The sequence below is a fragment of the Lepidochelys olivacea genome (assembly GCF_965140295.1).
Source record: "Lepidochelys olivacea isolate rLepOli2 genome assembly, chromosome: 3".
NCBI lineage: Eukaryota > Metazoa > Chordata > Testudines > Cheloniidae > Lepidochelys > Lepidochelys olivacea.
Genome location: NC_140413.1, coordinates 204,027,116 through 204,045,787, shown reverse-complemented (window position 1 = coordinate 204,045,787; position 18,672 = coordinate 204,027,116).

Sequence of the window (18,672 nt, the reverse complement as noted above, 5' to 3'; positions counted from 1 at the left end):
GCAGTGTTAACCCTTCGCTACCTGTACCTCGACCTTACCTACAGCAAGCACTGGGTTTTCATCTATGCTGAAACTGAGTCTAACATGTAATGCTGTCTGTGACTCTTCTACGCTGGTCACCTGGATCCCAGAATATCAAGGAATATTCTGCAGTCTTTACTGTAGCCAACTTGCCCCTCACTTCAATAGGAATGTTGCCTGATTAAGGACTGTGAATGGGCCCATTGTACATCCTTAGTCAAAGGATACAGGCTTTGTAAGACCAAGGGCCATCTTTGTGCTAGAAGTCTGAGGGCCAAAGCTCTTTTGCATATATATTTACATACGGTTCTGAATGCACTCAACTGTGATACTTGTCTGGACTTGTATTGCCCTTGGTGAATAGAGATTAGAGAACTCCCCACAATGTACAGAGACAGAAAACCTGCAGTGGATCAGCTTGGTCCTCAACCTGCATGGAGAGGTGGCCCTGGGCTGTATGTTTTATGACTCCACAGATCCTATATTAGGTAACCCTCCAATACATCCTTAGCAGTCTAGAGTTACTACACTGTTGTATGTTTCAGAGTAGCAGCCCTGTTAGTCTGTATTCGCAAAAAGAAAAGGAGGACTTGTGGCACCTTGGAGATTAACAAATTTATTTGAGCATAAGCTTTCGTGATGCATCTGATGAAGTGAGCTGTAGCTCACGAAAGCTTATGCTCAAATAAATCTGTTAGAACCTGTGGCACCTTAGAGACTCCTTTTCTCTTGTATGTAGTGCTGATGTACAGGGTCAGGTCCCAAGTTGGTGGATCTTGCCCCCCTGTTTGTAGTTTTCAACAGGTGCATGCTGAGGTTTTGGTTTTTTTTCCTTTTTTGGGGGGGTTGGGAGGGAACAAGGAAGAGAGCTGAAGTTGGAAGTGCTTAAAGCTGCTAAACTACTTCAGGTAGAAAGATCACAGCAGTAAACTGATAAGATTCCAAAAAGTCAGTTTCCCACAACAGCTGGAGGATGGCAGATTTACCATTTAATGAGGCTGTTAATCCCATTAGAGATTAAATTAAGAAGGTCTTTGTGGGAGATCACCAAGAAACCTCTGAAGATTGTACTGCAGTTTGAATAGTAATTCTAAGGCCGGAGAGGGTTGACAGGCCTTTCTTGAACTGCAGGGTACTGTTTCATTCAATGTCTTTCATTGAATGCTTTCTGGTTTAATGTCAGCAGCATTGAAGTAAAAGTACAGGATTTTTAAAAATTATTATTCTGGAAGTAACATGTAAATCAGAACTTTGAAATATTTGGCTGGATCGTTGGTGGGGGAAATCAGTACAGCTCCATTGACATCACCAGTTGAAGATCTGGCCCATCATATTAAAACAAAGCTTTGGAAGCCAGCAAGAGACCATCTGTATTTAAAGTAGCTATGGCCATAACTCCAGGAGCTTGGAACTTGCACAAAACCATTTTGATGGCACTCTGTACATCCAAGTGATGGGCAAGTGTTCTAGGATATAATGACCGTGCAACCACAGGCTTCAAAAGCATAGAATGTCTGTGGTAAGATGCTGTTTCCACATCAATAATATACATACAGGCATATTGAAGCTTAACTGCAAGGCCAAGGGGGGATGGGGAGAATATCTCACTACGGCATGCATGCTGAGCAAAAAGCTTCTGCTCTTTACAGCCAGAAACAATGCTTCATTTCATTATAACCTTGACTTTTGCATTTTTTCTCATGACTTATTGATAATTTCATATGAGACTTAATAGACCAAAGGACTCTTTAGGAATTAGGAAGTGAGACAGGGTACATTCTATTTCTTATAAACATCAGCCCCACTGATGGAAACATTTAAAAACAACCCATTCTATTTAAGGACAATTCAGATATAATTTTCCTGCTCTTATTTTTTTCCCTTCTTCCTTCAGTTGCATGAAAAGACCCATTGCTTAAAAGCAGGATCTCCCTTTAAGAACTCATCCCGTCTTGCTCTTTTCTTCATCATGACAAATTCTGATCCTCCATCTGACATTATGATATCCACAGTAAGCTAGTTTGATGTCACAAACTGCTGCTATTGGGCCAGACCCTAATTTATACAGAAGCCCTTATTGCAGCGCTGGCAGGGTAAAAGGATCTTACAGTTAATGATAATTAGGCCCAATAACTTTAGATGAAGAATAAGAGGGCACAAAGGCTTCTATGATAAAATGGAGCTACCTTTATTGATCCTTGTCTTGTTCATCACACAGCTCACACATGATCACACAGATCATGGCTGTGTAGATTTTTTGATACCATATTCAATATATGAAGCATGGGCAACTCTCACAATAGTATCATGAGTCTTGCAATAACTGGTGATTATCTTAAAGCTCCAGCTCCTGGAGTCAAATGATAACATAAGAATCTCAGCTTTCAGTTTAGTTTTTTTTTTTTTTTTACAAAGGAACTTTTTAGCCCTCCTGATTGAAGAGGAAAGCTTGAAAAGGTAACCCAAGTGCACCCTATAGGCACGGAAAGCAGATGATAAAGAAAAAACTGACAACTTAAAAAGAACACCACCACCTTCCCTAGACTTAAAAATCATCTCACAACTTTTGAATGTTCAGATTTGGCAATCGGGTATATGGTAGGTGCTTTAAATATAAAAACAGGATAAAAGATGAATATATTTTTCCTCAGCTATTCTGTGGTTATTTCTTGCAAGTGTTAATGTGTTAATTCCTAAGTTTCAATGTTTAGGAGCAAACAATTTTTCAAGGCTGACGGAAATGAAAAATTTCAGCTTTGAAAATAGGGCAGAGTGTTATAAAGATCACTTCTGCACCTGTTAAATTATTGACTCACGCCCAATAGTTACTTGGCTAGTGGCACAAAGGGATGAGAAACTGTTTGTGCCCATAGAGCCTTCTGTCTTTGACAATGGGTTATTTTCCTGACTGTCGATTGGACAAACGTTTGTATCTGTTTCTGTAAGACAGTTGTCTTGTTAGGGGAAACTCTACAGAAGCATAATACACATGTCTTGAATGTCCCTCCATAAGCCAGGGCCCACACTTTGGCCTGTGCATTAATAAAGCTCCTCAAAGCACTAGAATTTCTATCCCTTTCTTCAGAGATGGGTTTATTTTTCTAAACAGAAAGAGTTCAACATAAAGCAGATAAACCAGGCCCTTCCTAAAGCCTCTTCCTTCCTAGGCTTTAGCCTCTGACCACCCAAGAGGTATCTTGGATGAAAGAGGAGAACTCAGTCACGAAGGAGATCCAGGAGAGTGGAGGTAAGGCGTCTCTCTCCCTAGAAAGGGTCTGGAGAAGGTAGTTTGAAAAGGGCCATAGGGATGGAGTTAGTCCCTGGAGTGGGCCCTGGAAAAGGGGCAAGGCCCAGCGTGGTAATCCTGTGGGGTGGCATTCTAGGGGAGGAGTAAGAAGCAGGTGGGGGTCTAAGCCCTGGTCTACACTAGGACTTTAGGTCGAATTTAGCAGCATTAAATCGATTTAACCCTGCACCCGTCCACACGATGAAGCCCTTTTTTTCGACTTAAAGGGCTCTTAAAATCGATTTCCTTACTCCACCCCTGACAAGTGGATTAGTGCTTAAATCGGCCTTGCCGGGTCGAATTTGGGGTACTGTGGACACAATTCAACGGTATTGGCCTCCAGGAGCTATCCCAGAGTGCTCCATTGTTACTGCTCTGGACAGCACTCTCAACTCAGATACACTGGCCAGGTAGACACGAAAAGAACCGCAAACTTTTGAATCTCATTTCCGGAGACTGCGGGAACTGTGGGATAGCTACCCACAGTGCAACACTCCAGAAGTCGACGCTTGCCTCGGTACTGTGAAAGCACTCTGCCGAGTTAATGCACTTAATGCACTTAGAGCATTTTCTGTGGGGACACGCACACTCTAATATATAAAAGCGATTTCTAAAAAACCGACTTCTATAAATTCAACCTAATTTCGTAGTGTAGACATACCCCTAGAAAGAAGCCTGTGAACCAGAGAAGTGCATGTCTTAATCCTAGGTTACTGGGAAACCACACAAGGGACTTGGAGGTGGGAAGTGGCCCAGGAAAGCAGGAGCAAGGCTTAGCTGCTTAACACAGGGTCCCTAGCAGAACCCAGAGCAGAGGGTGGGTCTGGGTATCCCTAGTAGTCCCTAGGAAGGAGCAGAGAAGCCCAACCCAAGTACTATCCAGTCGGGTGCTGCTGAGGACAGCCCAGAAGATGTGTTGAGAGAGAGCCTGAGAGGGGTGAAAGGATGTCTTGTTGGGAAGTTTGGACTTCTAGTTTTACCCTGGAAAGGATCCAGACTAGATGTGACTTAGCTAGAGGGCTAAGTTGTGGACAGAAACAGGCCATTGCAGCACCAAAGGGCTGTATAAGGGTGTTTGAGGTGAAGACACCCACAGTGCCATGCTCTGACACCAGAGGGCGATTGCTACACAGTTCCTGCTACTACCAGATAAGGTGGGAGGAATCCCATAGGCAAGTCAGCCAAGAGTTTCAGAAATAAACTAGTGATTTTGGGTGCCTCACTTCTCGAGTGCCCAAAGTAAGAGCCTTTACAGTGCCTGATATTCAGGGGGTGGGTGCTCAGCACTTTCTGCAAATCAGGCCTCTCAAGTTGTGTCCCCAAGAATTGATGCACCTGAAATAGCTAATTGTGCTCAAAACTCTTGGCCATGGATTTCTCTTTCTAGGAGGTGCTGTAGTTACCCTGGATACCCACAAGGCATTTCTAGGGAACTGTGCACTAGCCAATTTGCTTCAGCTCCATGCAGCTTAGAGAGAGCTTCATTGCGACTGTGAAATGTGACCCAATTGTACATAAGGATAGGAAGTGCCTGGGACTGGTGATCTGTGCAAAATGCTTCTACTCCTGCTGGGGAAGCCTTCCCAGAGCCAGATACATAAGGGCTTGGCTCTGCAAGGCGGCAATACTCACAGTTTTGGTAAGTAGTTTAGATGTGAATAAGGTCTGGTCAGTATTAGGTTGGAAAGGAAAGATGGTTCCAGTGATTAAGCCACTGGCCTGGGAATGTGGGGTCAGCCATAGACTCCCTGTGTGACCTTGGCAAGATAATTAGGCTGAGATTTCAAAGCTGTCAAAACAATTTGGACACCTGGTTCCCAGCCATTTTAATTAACTGGGAAGCTTTGAAAAATTACAGCTTTAGTTTCCCTGTGCCTCAGTTCCCAGTCTGTAAAACTGGGGGGATATTTCCCTACTTCAAAAGGGACATTAAGAGGATACATTAATTAATGATTGTGAGGGGCCAAAGAAGTATCTCGCTAGATATACATAGACACAGGTGCTAATGACTTGCACGCAGGGTGATGAGAGTACACTGTATCAGCACCTTGTAGGCTTTGCCCCCAAAGATATATCTAGCCACATTTTAGGCATGGGATACAGAGATTACGTTCACAGCATATAATGTTAAAGAAAAACAAATACGCTTGCTGAAAAGTTGCAATAACGCTACTTTCTTTCTGAGGCCTGGTCTACACCTAAAACTGAGGTCGAACCAGACAGCTGGCACATAAAATGAAAAAGGGTGTAGAGGATTTTTTAATATAAGGGTTGGGGGAAAGCCGACTGGTGTGGAGGAGCACACGTTTTGGGCAGAGACATCCCTGAGGGATGAATTTATTAGAAGAGGGGGGAACTCTGTATCTTAGTATAGAGGATAGGACAGAAATTAGTGAAGTAGAGGTAGGAGCTAGTGAGGAATAGTCAAATGTAAGAGTCTCGTAAACAATACACATGAAGGCAAGCAACTAAATATTGACAAAAGTTATGAGTACTTACGTACAAATGCTAGAAGTCTAAATACTAAAATGGATGCACTAGAGTTCCTGGCATTAAATGAGGATATGGCATTGCAATAGGCATTGCAAAAACTTGGTGGAATGGGGATAATCAGTGGGACATGGTAATACAAGGGTACAAAATATAATGGAATGATAGAGTAGGTTGTACTGGTGGGGGAGTGGCACTATATGTTAAACAAAAGCATAGAGTCAAATAAGGTGAAAATCTAACATGAATCAAACTGTACCATAGAGTCTCTCTGGACAGAAATTCAGTGCTTGAATAACAAGAGTATAGCAGTAGGAATATACTACTGACCAGGGTGGTGACAGTGATGGTGAAATGCTAAGGGGAGTTAGAGAGGCTACACAACCAGAAAACATCATAATGGGGGATTTCAACTATCCTCCTATTGACTGGGTACATGTCACCTCAGAGCATGATGCAGAAAGTTTCTGGACACCATAAATGACCGCTTCCTGGAGTCGCTAGTCCTGGAACCCACAAAGGGGGAGCAACTTGATTTAGTCCTAAATGGACACGGGATCTGGTCCAAGCTGAATCACTCCGCCATAGTGACCATAATGTAATTAAATTTAGCATCCTTGTAGGGTTTAATTTTTAAAAGGGAAACTATACAAGAATGAGGATTCTGGTTAACTTGAGTCAGTCACAAAGGTAAAATGCCTGCAAGCAGCATGAAGACGACTTGAAAACGCCATAATAGTGGCTCAGATTAAATGTATTCCCCCAAATAAAAAAAGACTGTAGGAGGACCAACAGAATGCCACCATGGCTAACTAGCTGAGTAATGGAGGCTGTTAGAGGCAAAAAGCCATCCTTTTAAAATGTGGAAATCAAATCCTAATGAGGAAAATAGGAAGGAGCACAGATTCTGGCAAGTAAAATGTAAAAATATAAGGCACGCCAAGGAAGAATGTGAGAAGCAACTTGCTAAAGATGAGGAGTACTTATGGCACCTTAGAGACAAACCAATTTATTTGAGCATAAGCTATCATGAGTTACAGCTCACTTCATCGGATGCTAAAGATGCTAAAACTAATTTTTTTATAAAAGTACTTCAGAAGCAGGAAGCCTTCCAGGTAGGCAGTGGGGCTACTAGACAACAAAGGTGTTAAAGAAACAGAGGGTGAATTCTCTGCATCGGTCTTCACTGCAGAGAATGCGTGGGAGATACCCACATCCGAGCTATTCTTTTGTGGTGACAAATCTGAAGTGCTGTCCCACATTGATGTGTCAATAGAAGAGGTTTTAGAACAAACCGATAAACTAAACTGTAATAAGTCACTAGGACCAGATGGGATTCATCCAAGATTTCTGAAGGAACTCAGATCACATTACATACTAAAGTTATTAGTTCTACAATTTCATATCTATCAATTAAATCAGCTTCTGTACCCAGTGACTGGAAGGTAGTTAAAACAACACCAGTTATTACAAAGGGCTTCAGAGGAGATCCTGACAATAACAGGCCAGTGAGCCTAACGTCAGTGTTGGCCAAATTGGTAGAAACTATAGCAAAGAACAGAATTATCAAACACATAGGTAAACATGATTTGTTGGGGAGGATTCAACATGGCTTTTGTAAATGGTGAGGTGTGACTTCCCATCTATGAGAATGCTTTGGGGGAGTTAGCAAGTCTGGGGATAAATCAATAGAGTGTACTTGGATTTTCAGAAAGTCTTTGACGAGGTCCTTCATCAAAGGGTCTTAGGGAAGATATCCCATGGGATAAAAGGGAAGACCCTCTCGTTGATCAGTAACTGCTTGAAAGGTAGGAGACAAAGGGTAGGAATAAGTGGTCAATTTTCACAATGGAGGGAGATGAACAGCTGGGTCTAAGGATCTGCCCTGGTAGTGTTCTGTTTAACATATTCATTAGTGATCTGGAAAAGGGGGTGAACAGTCAGGGCCGTTCCTAGCCATTCTGGGGCCCTACACGGCCCCCCCTTACAGGGGGGGGAGGCAGGCCTCGGCGGCGGGGAACGGGGGGGCTGGCCCCAGGCCTCCGGGGGGGGGGGGGGGGCTTCCCCAGAGCAGGGGCTGGAGCAGCACGCAGCTACTCAGGGCACCAGGGAATTTGGTGCCACATTTCCTGGTGCCCTACGCAGCTGCGTACTTTGCGTATGGGTAAGACGGCCCTGTGAACAGTGAATTGGCAAAGTCTGCAGATGATGCAAAATAATTCAAGATAGTTCAGTCCCAAACAGACTGTGAGGAGTTACAAAAGGATCTCACAAAACTTGGTGACTGGGCAACAAAATGGCGGATGAAATTCAATGTTAAGTACAAAGTAATACATATTGGGAAAAAATCATCTCAGCTATACATGTACAGTGACGTGTCTAAATTATCTGTTACCACTCAAGAAAGAGATGTTGGAGGCACCGTGGATTGTTCTCTGAAAACTTCCACTTGGCGCACAATAGCAGTCAAAAAGGCTAACAGTGTGTTAGCAACTATTAGGAAAGGGATAGAAAATAAGACAAGAACATATCATAATGCCACTATATAAATCTATGGCGCGCCACACCTGGAATACTGTGTCCATTGCTGGTTGTCCCATCTCAAAAAGGATATGAACTGGAAAAGAGAAGGGCAACAAAGACAATCAAGGGTATGGAATAGCTCTTGTACAAGGAGAGACTAAAAAGATTAGGTCTGTTTAGCTTAGAAAAGAGACTACTAAGGGGGGATATGAAAGAGGTCTATAAATCATAAATGGGGTGGAAAAAGTGAATAGAGGAGTGTTATTTACCCTTTCATATAATACAAAAACCAATGAAGTTAATAGGCACCAGGTTTAACACAAACAAGAGGAAGTAGTATTTTTACACAACATGCAGCTAACCTGTGGAACTCATTGCCATGGTATGCTGTGAAGGCCAACAGGATAACTGAGTTCAAAAAAGAATTGGATACATTCCTGGAGGATAGGTCCATCAACGGCTATTAGCCAGATGGTCAGGGAGAATATTGTAGTGCCCTTATATAAATCCATGGTATGCCCACATCTTGAATACTGCATACAGATGTGGTCCCCTCATCTCAAAAAAGTTATACTGGCATTAGAAAAGGTTCAGAAAAGGGCAACTAAAATTATTAGGGGTTTGGGATGGGTCCCATATGAGGAGAGATTAAAGAGACTAGGACTTTTCAGCTTGGGAAAGAGGAGACTAAGGGAGGATATGATAGAGGTCTATAAAATCATGAGTGGTGTGGAGAAAGTGAATAAGGAAAAGTTATTTACTTGTTCCCTTAATATAAGAACTAGGGGCCACCAAATGAAATTAATGGGCAGCAGGTTTAAAACAAATAAAAGGAAGTTCTTCTTCACACAGCACACAGTCAACCTGTGGAACTCCTTGCCTGAGGAGGTTGTGAAAGCTAGGACTATAACAGGGTTTAAAAGAGAACTGGATAAATTCATGGAGGTTAAGTCCATTAAAGGCTACTAGCCAGGATGGATAAGGAATGATGTCCCTAGCCTCTGTTTGTCAGAGAGTGGAGATGGATGGCAGGAGAGAGATCACTTGATCATTACCTGTTAGGTTCACTCCCTCTGGGGCACCTGGCATTAGTCACTGTTGGTAGACAGGATACTGGGCTGGATGGACCTTTAGTCTGACCCAGTATGGCCATTCTTATGTTCTTATGATGCAACCCCATGCATGGGGTGACCCTAAACCTCTGACTACCAGGAGATGGGGTGGATCACTCCATAATTGTTCTGTTCTGTGCATTCCTCCTGAAGCTCTGGCGTGGGCCTCTGTCAGAGACCAGATAGTGGGCAAAATGAACCATGGTCTGACCCAATATGGCAGTTCTTATGATATAGCTATGGTATTATAGGGCATGAAAAATTCATATTCTGAGCTCCACAGATATGCTGGCATAAACCCCAGTGTAGACACAGCTAGGTCAATAGAAGAATGCTTGTCTCGCCCAGGTACTGTTGCTTGGGGAGGTGGTGGGTCCTAACACGATAGAAAATCCCTTTCTGCTGTAGGCTTTGTTTACACTATGGGGTTACGCTGATATAGCCACTATCTTCACTGTAGTGTGGAGCACAAGAACCCCAAAACAGAGAGACGAAGCAGGTTGCTCCCTAAAACTGAGGTACAATTGAGCCCACCTTACAGTTAGGCTGGCTGTAGATTGGCTGCTACTCCAAGAAGCTTCCCTACGGAGCCCGCTGCCCTGCAAACAGAGCCAGAAAACCCCTTAAAAGTGATAGTTTGCACTTTCAACACTGTCCTCAAAACACCACAGAGTTTGGTCAGGACTTCTTAAAGAGAGATTTTGTTTACACATAGGCATAAGCCTGGATAGTTACTCAAAATACACAATTGGGCCCACAGGGAAACAAACACCATTGCAAAAACACTGTCAACAAAATATTTATTAGCGGGAAAAGCTCATTTAGATTTCATTTAAGTTCCATAATGTTCTGCCATTTTTTTTTACAGTGAACATTAAACTTTTACAAGACAAAATGACTACTTATTAACATTTCCATTTATTCAGCCTGACTTCATAACAAGCCATACACCCTGTTCAACATAACTTATGGTATGTCCCGTTGCCCAGCATTATGTGATCATGCAATGAAAGCCCCATAATGCACATGGGCAAAGGGAAGGGTTAGAGGAACCAAGGGAGCCCTTAATTCCTGAGTTCCCTGACTTTTGTGAGCTTAATTCACAATTTTAACATTCCATTAAAGTGGTTTGTAAGTGGTTTGTTTTTTTTCCTATTTCACTTCAGAGATTAAAGGCTCCTTCAGAACTGACATTTTTGTTACTCTCGTCAGTCATGTATCAGCTGGGAAGGAAAGGGGAGCAGTTATCAATAACCAATTTTTACATGTCGCCAATCTTATTGCCAAAACTGGTCATCAGAGGTCTGTTCAACATTGAACACGTTCAACACAGGGCTGCTACTCTTGATAGGACTTTGGTCAGAAAAGTGTTTTGGAGGCAGTGTAACCTATTGGCTACCGCGCGGGACTAGAACTCAAGAGACTGGGGTGACTTTAGGCAAGTCACTTTCCCGCTCGGTGCCTCAGTTTCCCCATTTGTACAATGGGGATAATGATACTGACCGATTTTGTACAGTGCTCCAAGATCTATCGATAATATGAGGCTGGTGGCAATATCATTTCAGTTGCCTGCTATTGATGGGTCTGATGCTGCATATCACCCTTATTGTTTGACAATAATACCTAGAAGGCCCACACGGGGCCTCACTGTACAAACACAGAGTAAGAGGATAGGTTCAGATCCTCAAAAGTATTTTGGGTCCCAGCTTCTATTGCAATCAAAAGCAGTTTGGAGCCTAAGTACCTCTGAGGATCTAGGACATAGCCCCAGCGCTAAAGAGCTTCCATTGCAGTCATGGTGTCTTTAACTTCAGAGGAAACAAAATCAGGCCTGTTGTCACCAATGCATGTACCGGTTTATCACATGACCACTTTGTGGCCAGAGGACCAGATTCTGACACCTTTACTGATGATGAATGGCAACTTTTAACATGAGCAAGGGTATCAAATATGGCCCCAAATTAATCTTTTATGATGCCATTCTAGGTTTTACATGAACTAAATCCATTCCTAATTTGTTGACACATTTGTTTCCAGGGACCAAAGATTTGTGTCTCAGATTCTTCAATGTCCCTTGTACATTCTGAATTTGGAAAGGTATGTTGAACTTCACCGATACTATCTTTTTCCTCTAAAGTTTTACAGCATCATGTTCAAATCCCTGAGCCTTTCTCTCTCTCTCTGCATTCCACTCGACTCAAATATTATCTGTGAAAACTGAAACCGCTTGGTGTTTTAAAATGAAATTGGGACAGTGACTTATTTTATAAGATTTTTCTGATTACTTTGGTTAAACTTTATTCCCAAAAAAGCCAAGATATTAAACGTTGACACATGGTTATTCCGTAATGTGTACATAAAACTATTTTTCCTAGAGACATTTCAGAAGGATTTCTATTAAATGGCCATGTAAGTATTTTCATGTACTTTCACACCTCTAAATTTGCTCATTTGCCTCTGCCTGGTAAATATGTGGTTTAAAAATCTATGCAAACATACAATATGAAAGGATCCTGTCTAAATACTTATTTACAAAAGAGGGTTAGAATGACCCTAGACAAATATTTGCCTCCTAATCTTCCAGAAAAGATTTTATTTATTTCTTCTTTCACTGGAAAAACAAACAAGCACCATCAAAATGACATTACAATTTTTGCCTGGGGCCCTGATCCTGCAAAGGCTTACATGTGTGCTTAACTCTAAATATTATGACTAATTCTATTGGGGCCTAGGCAAGGCTTTTGTAACAGAACCACAAACCACCCTGCCCCACTTCATATCTTGTTACAAACCCCAAATGCTGTCCAGGTTTATCAAAGTTTGTGACCCTTCTGAGCATGCCTGTTCCTCCACTTGCCCCCCCTTGGGTTCTGGGGCGGGATTTAGGGTTTCATGTGAAAAAGACTGACATGTGGCACTTCTGCATGGTTTCAGCCCTAATTCCAAAACTCAGTGTGAAACCAGGGCTGCAAACTCACCCACCCCAGAAGCAAAGAAAAAGTTCATTGACACCCATGTGAACTACAGCTATTAGGGTTTGCAGTGTCTGTCTACATTAGTGGTACTGCCCACCCCCAAGTGCTGAAAAATCATGAAGTCGGCCTCCCCAAAAATCATGAGATGGCTGAATAATTAGGAGATTTAAAACCAAACACATTTTGGATTCTTTTTGTTTGTCATCTGTGTTTTGAGCCTTCAAGGGTTATGCTTTCAGGCTTTTCTCTGCAACCACGAGGGCTGGTGACTGACTTCTTAACAGCAGAAGTGAAAATTCTCACATAATTACCTGACTCCAGGAGATGGGGCTTGAAGAAAAACACCAAATATCACAAGACTCATGATTTTACACACACAAAAAAGTGATAACACTGTTCAGGGTGTTCTTTACAAAATAGTCCTAATATTTATGGGCAGCCGATGAACTTGCGTGGCTAGCTCCCTGCCCCTCCTCTTATGCCCCTCCATCCCCACAGGAGCCCAGAGCACCCCCCGCTGCGGCCTCCAGCCTTGCTGCAATGGGTGGCGTGGCCGCAGATCTGGGTGGCAGCACGGCCTGAGCACCAGCTGCCCCAAGTCCCCACGGTAGAACGGCCAGCCCCAGCCTCAGCCAGCCTGGGCCAGGGCAGCCTCAGAACGCAGGGAATGGCAGGAGGAAGCCTGAGGGCAGAGAATGGGCAGAGCCATGCCAGGCTGTTTGGGGAGGCACAGCCTCTCCCAGCCTATGATACCCGCTGCCCATGATAATGTTGCGAACACCAGAACGGCTGAACTAGTGTTAACACTAGTAGGGCTTTTTGCGGGAATATTCAGGAGTGTGGAAAACATGGTGTCCTTGGGACAAAACCCAGACCAACGATTTCAGTGGGAGTTAGACACCTAGGTACTTTTGAACATCCCACTAGGCATCTATCTGCATCTTTAGGTACCTAAATACCTATATACATCCAATAGTATCTCTGTGTTCCCCATCTGTAAAACAGGGATAATTGCTCTTCCCTGCTTCATAGGGGTGTTGTGAGGAGATAGACAGTAAAGATTGCAAGGTGCTCAGATACTGTGGCAACAGGAGCCATATAAGTACCATAGATAGAAAGGGAGATGGCAGATGACCAAGAGATGTACCCAAAGTATTCTGACATCATTCCCAAATGCCAATATTTTGGCTATTAGAAAAACAAGGTGACTTCTGGTAGGCCAATGAAAGATATGACCTCACTCACCTCGTCTCTCTAATATCCTGGAACTAACGCGGCGACAACACTGCATACAATATTTTGATTAGGCAGAGTTACCTGCCGGTGACGGAACTATCCTTGGGCAATCACGACAGCCTTCTCATAGGACAAGTGCATCCTGGTCCAGATAGGGATTAGGACTTGCCTTTTCTCAAGTCCAATTGACTGACATAGCCAGTGTTTTATGCTTCGTTGTTCTGAGTCTTCTGCCATATAAGATCTCACAATGACAACAAGATTAATTAACTAACTCCAGCTTTATTGTGGCTGCTTACAACATGGCTTCTTCCGCCTCATGGTTTCTCAGGCAGTTCCCAGGAAAGCCTGAAAGTACCTGCTTAAGCAACCTGCAAGTCCCAAATGTGACTAATGAATTTTGTGCCTACTCTCATTCCTAAGAGCTGCTGGAATAACTCTTCTTTCTCCCCAAAATATAATGCCAGTCTGGACACACAACTCATCTCTTATCTGAAAGAATGATGTTTTCTTTTTAGGTACTTAATCTTTTGTTGCTGGCAATCCATTCAGGTCCATGAATTTCAATGTCTGCAGCATCTACTTCCTCTCTATCTCTCTCAGCCTTTTCTTCTGAGATAGGTAAGGACTGCACCATATTTATTGTCTCCATCTTGGCCTCTGCAGATCCCTCCTTGCTGGGTTCTGGCAGGTATGCATGGCTCAAGGTGTCTGCCAACTCCAAGTCTATGCCTGGACAATACTTGATCTGTACCTCGTACCTCTGCAGTCACATCATAGAATATCAGGGTTGGAAGGGACCTCAGGAGGTCATCTAGTCCAACCGCCTGCTCAAAGCAGGACCAATCCCCAATTTTTGCCCCAGATCCCAAATGGCCCCCTCAAGGATTGAACTCACAACCCTGGGTTTAGCAGGCCAATGCTCAAACCACCGAGCTATCCCTCCCCCTGCCCCCCATCATCTGCTGTAAGCACTTTGGTGCACTGGCTTTCTCCAAATGGTTTTGAGGTTTATTGTAAGATTCTATGTTTATGGGGCAACCATAAGTGTATTGGTGAAATTTTTCCATTCCAAAGAGTATTTCTAACAACTCTTCTTCAATTTGAGTATAGGCCTTCTCTGTCATGGACAATGCTCTGTCTGCAAGCACAACAGGTTGTCCCCTTTACAGCACGGTAGTTGACTCAGATGCATCACATTGCAGCATCAGGGGTCCCTCTGCATTGTACTATTTCAAAATGGGAGACTTCCCAATCATCTCTTTTCCTTTCCAGAATGCTTGCACATGTTGGTCTCTCCAGTCTCAAAAGGTGTTTCGACCTGTGACCTGTCTTAGGATCTCGCAGCTCTCAGACAGTTGGTTGCAAAACTTTGCTAAATAATTGACCATTCCCAGAAATCTTTGGGTTCCTTTAATCAATGAATCTTGGCTTTTGTCTAATTGCCTTCACTTTCTCTGGTCTACTTTCAGCCCTTTGAAGATCAACAAATGTCCAATGTATAGTACTTCAGTTACTCTCAACCTGAGCTTGTCTAAGGTCAATTTAATATTCTTTTTTCTGCATCTCTGTAAAAATTGTAGTCACTTGTAGTCATGATCTCACTGTGCTTGTTCTGGATCATCAGTCTCTCTCCCGACAGTGCATAGTTTGCTATTGTCCAGATTCCTGTCAGGGTCAATCTGCTCTGGAATACTTCTAGTGCCAGACTGATTCCCACTGGCATCCTTATGGTCCATCGGTATCTCCAGCATGGAGTTGCAAAGGCTGTCAAGTAACTGGATTTTTCATCCAGTTTGATGTGCCAGAATCTATTTTTTACATCGCACACTGTAATGAGTCTCGCTTTAGACCGATCTGGTAATATGTCTTCAATTGTAGGCACAGAGAAATGGTTCCATTTCAAAGCTTTGTTTAAAGGTTTTGAGTCTATGTACATTTTCAGTTTTCAGAATGGCTTTCTTACCTCTGCAAGATTGCTTATCCAGTCTGTGATCTTCTCTATAAGCTGTATAATTCCACAATTCTGTAGACTCTGCAGTTCGTCTTTCAGTGACTGTAGTAATGTACTTTATCTTTTTGCCAATTTAACTGGCTTCACACTGGTGTCAATCTCTATTTTATAAACACCATTTAGCAGTTTGTCTCCCTGAACACATCTCTATACTCCCTCTGTATCACATCCTGATCCCAAGTAATACCATCCAAGGTATCTTCAGTCACCCTGCTATCCACTTTCATTATGTTCTGGAACTGTACTTCTATCAGGTTCATGGCTTGGGCAGTCTTGCTGTCCAGAAGTGGGACTGCTGTCTCATCATCTAGGACCACAAAGTCCAGTCTGTATTTTGTTTGTTCCTTGGATTTCTTAATTTCATTTTACATTTCCCCCACAGGCTTTAAAGCAGTAAGCTTCTACATTAACAGCAGGTTAGTCTCTTCCAACTGTATGTCTGGGTTCACTGGACTGATCGGGATAATGTTACAACTTTGCACCACAATCTAATTGAAATCATATCACTTTCTTCCCAAGTAACATGGCTGCATATAACAGTTTCTGGTGCTTCCTAGGGTCTTCTTGAGCTGTGTTTACCACTATTCAGTCACCCACATAATGTCCTCAAAGACACTGGTGCTCTCTGTGGTTACTGTGTCCCCCTTGGATTTGTTTTTGCTCCTTCTGAACAAACAGTTGGCTGCAAAATGATTAAATTTGTCACAGATATGGCATTTTCCCCATAAGCCAGGCACTTCTCTTTCTGTTTTATGTTTTCTCCTACAGTAATTGCATGTGTCCACACTGTTGTCATCTACTGATGTTGTATATGGTTTTGATTTCTCTTCCTTATGTATTGCATGGACAGTTTCCACTGACTTCCCTTCCAGACTTCTAGGCCTCTCTTTGGACAGCTCTGCAGGCCTGCATCTCTCCAAGCTTTTCTCCAGAGTGAAGTCAGCTTCCCTCGGCAACTGCTCTTGGCTTTGCAAACCTCGCATCCCAGGCACTATCCAGTCACCTATCTTTAATATTTCCAAAATTGCAACTGGTTGCTAGCATTTTTAAGTTGGTGCTCTGCTGAGCTATACCCTCTCCAGCTGTCTGATCCCAAGTAAAGAAATTGTATCTTTCCACCATTTCATTCTTCCTGGGGTTACAGTGAGTATCAAAACAGGCCATTTTCTAAGGTGCACTGAGCTTGGGGAATTTCTATGAACAGAGTTCTCACTTTTCTCTCTCTCCCCCTTTCTCCAATCAGGTACCAAAACCATTTTATTTTCATAGCATCTCCTTTATCTGCCATAGCAATATCTACTAGAGGTTAAATTCCTCTTTCCAGCTCTTCCACACTTAGCTAGCAGGCTTCATGTGCCTGGAGGCTTCAGTCCCTCCATTTTCTGTTATCAGCTCTGTCTTGTAAAACAAACTGTGTACTGACAGAAGTATCCTGCTCTCTGCAGTGCAGCTCTCGCCTGCTGTCTAGGGCTTGATTACCTCTGCCATCGTGTTTTATGGGTCATTTGTATCTGGATCTTCTGCCATATGAGATCTCACTTCTGACACAGGGTGAATTAACAAACTCCAGCTTTGTGGTGGCTGCTTCCAACATGGCTTCTTCAGCCTCCTGTCTTCTGAGACACTTCCCCAGGAGGTGTCGCTTCCAAACAGTTCCAGCCAGGAAACAATATGCTGCCTGCAAGCGTCTGCTAGGACTTTCATATTGCTACAGCCCACTTTGAGCAACTTCCCACCATTTCAGACATAAACTGAAGGCCTAGTTCTCCCCTCAGTTACGTCATGACTTTCAATGCAGGGAAAGCAGTGAAACTGAGGTAGGCTCTACAGCGTTGATCTTTCCATCCTTCAGAAGGTGAATGTTAACCCTTTCCTTGCCAGCTCCTGAAATGGGTCAATGCACCTCATTGCAAAGCCCCAAATTAGCTTTATGCAAGCACTTCAGGTGTGGGAATCACCCACTTGGGATAAGAAGCTGCGACTGCTTCTGCAGAGCTGAGGATACTCACAGTTCCTCCTGCACAGGTGATGCAGTCAGGCTGGCCGTTCTAGTCTGAATAGACCCTTTGCAAAGCGACCTGCAAGTGATTATTGCACTTATATAACAAAGGCTCTAATTGAGATCCTAACTGTGCTTATGAAACTAGTTGCCCTGCCTATAAATTCAGGGTGAAGCCGTTTCACCGTAAATACGTACCCATTATCAAAAGGTACGTGCACTTATTGACAATGGAACAAACTTCCTTTAAGAGGAAATCGCATCTATTGGGACAATCAGAAAAGCAATTAAGGAAGAAAGATAGTTTAGCGGAGTCATAGAATCATAGAATCATAGAATATCAGGGTTGGAAGGGACCTCAGGAGGTCATCTAGTCCAACCCCCTGCTCAAAGCAGGACCAATCCCCAACTAAATCATCCCAGCCAGGGCTTTGTCAAGCCTGACCTTAAAAATATCTAAGGAAGGAGATTCCACCACCTCCCTAGGGAACCCATTCCAGTGCTTCACCACCCTCCACGTGAAAACGTTTTTCTTAATGTCCAACCTAAACCTCCCCCACTGCAACTTGAGACCATTACTCCTTGTTCTGTCATCAGCTAACACTGAGAACAGTTTAGATCCAGTTTAGTCCTTGTGTTCTTAATATCATACACTAAATTGTTGTTGTTTTGTTGTTTTTGCTCTCCGCTTAATTATTCAGGCATGTGTTTTGCGTTTCTTTCTGTTATATTTGGCTACAAATATAGGAAATCAGCTGCATTATGCAGATTCAAGAGCTAATTATTCATTAAAACAATATAGCCAATATCTATAGATATGGATTAGTTGCCTCTGGTAGGTATTTTTTTTTCCCTCTTAAGTTTCAGACATGAATGATTTCTAACAGGGGACTTAAAAAGCGTCACATGGAAAAGAGACTACAGTGCTAACTTCTATCCTTCCATACAATAAAAATCCATTAGCTCCAGAATGGCAAATGACCACAATAGAAGAAATGAACAATGTTTTGGGTTCT